The following is a 1,952-nucleotide window of genomic DNA, read 5'->3' on the forward strand; positions in this document are numbered from 1 at the left end:
CAGCAGCCTCCTGCTTTCAGAAATTCAGTTGTATAAAATTTTATATTAAACGCTGTATTTATACCAAATATTCCAGGCCTAGATAATATATTTCATAGGAATTAGACACAGCGACTGAATAAAACGATTGTGTCTCGATGAACACCAGCCTGCGTATTTCAGAAATTCAGCTGTATAAAATCTCCTGTTTTAATCCGACTACGTCATGTATGAGTTAATACAGACAGTAATTGTTTGCATGTGTGTGCTCTGGGCGTTAACAGAAGGCATGTGACGGTTCGTAACTGGAGTGTGCTTCTGGGTGTTAACACTTGCCTGGCTTCCTGCCAGCCAGGATAAATACAGCTGCCTGCAGCACACATTCATCCAGCAGAAGCCAGACGCAGTCTAATCTCTGACCTATTCTAAATGTAAGTATTTGCTGATTTATTTGCGCTCTGATATTATCATTGTCTGTAACATATATATTTGCTGCTGAAATGTCTAGTTAGTTATATTTATCTTTTTTATTATAATTCATATATAGTATATATTTGATATTTGCGATAGTTAAAAACTGGATCTTTCTAATTCATATATAGATATATTTGATATTTACGATAGTTAAAAACTGGATCTTTCTAATTCATATATAGTATATATTTGATATTTGTACTAGTTATAAACTGAATCTTTGCTAATTCATCGTGTACAGTATAGTTAAAATCTGTATTTATCGGCGGTATAGATATAGGTGAAACTTTACCCCTTTTTTTATTTAAGATGGAATTCCAATATCCCCGCGATCAATACAACCCATTTCTTACAAGCACACAGCTAGGTATACCGAATATAATGTACAGAGTATTGGTTCATTCTGATTAAGACATTATATTATAAGTAATTTATATTAATTATATATTCTTGCATTCTTTCTTATTTAAGAGGAGTGTATGTCCCCCGATTATCGCAATAAATTCATCACGCCGAATTAGGAACCCTTTGAACACCTAGCCGAGGAGCCGTTAGAAGATAATGAGACTGCTCTTCACCTTATCACAGGTGATTAGATTCTCCTTTTTGCATTTAGATAGGGAAAAATGTCGATGTAACACGGTACTAAGATATTTATCATTCCTGTATCGCGTGTAAGAAACCTATATATATATATATATATATATATATTATCTATGTTAATTTCACATCACAGACAAACACATTTTATATACCGCAACAACTATATTTGCGAGTACGGCATAAATATGTTTGGTATGCAAAACATAGGTAATAAGCACACGCTGAATACGCTAGTTAGGCTGTATTAACAGCTATCAACTACTGTATTACACAAATCATGTCATAATAAATATATGCTTAAATTATTAAAAACAAATAATGTCGCGATCCATCAATATAATACTATTATTAAAACTGACACACCATAAACAGGGTAATGCCGTAAAACTATATTATACTGTATCAGCTGATTTAATCCCTGTATGTAAACACGAGCTATGTACAATTTCTCATACAGATACTGACACGCAGCCATCGCTCTGTATGCCGGAAAACTGGCGTGTTCCCGAAGCATGTGAAAATCTGGATTCAGACGTCGAGATCATAGATGACAAGAACGCTGTAATTTCACCGCTACCCGATGCTCCTAAAGGACGTGGAAATTCGTTAAGCAGGTGTCTCAAGAATAGGAAAGGTAACGCTTCACTTGAAATACATACGATTCTCACTTTTGTGTAGATAATCAATTCTGTGTTAACTAATAGCCGTATTTTATTCACATATGCTAAACTAGTTCCCAGAAAAATTCAATTTGAAAAAGAGAATATCCCCGTCTCAATGAGTTCGAGCAATGTGATGCCCATTAAACCAGGAGCTGCGGATGTACAATTCCTGTGCCATACTTGTAAGTGTATATCTGGTCTGCTCTCTACCGGTTTTATGCAAGTATTGTTACA

General features: G+C 34.7%; 1 long non-coding RNA gene across 1 annotated transcript; it reads left to right on the top strand.

The window, feature by feature from the left end:
- The first annotated feature begins 377 nt into the window (after nucleotides 1–377).
- Nucleotides 378–987, top strand: LOC143788490 (uncharacterized). The gene is made up of 3 exons (XR_013218645.1): nucleotides 378–410; nucleotides 763–820; nucleotides 925–987. It is a non-coding gene; the product is annotated as an uncharacterized LOC143788490 (long non-coding RNA).
- Nucleotides 988–1,952: the final 965 nt, after the last annotated feature.

This window comes from Ranitomeya variabilis, chromosome 8 (assembly GCF_051348905.1).
Source record: "Ranitomeya variabilis isolate aRanVar5 chromosome 8, aRanVar5.hap1, whole genome shotgun sequence".
Classification (NCBI taxonomy): domain Eukaryota; kingdom Metazoa; phylum Chordata; class Amphibia; order Anura; family Dendrobatidae; genus Ranitomeya; species Ranitomeya variabilis.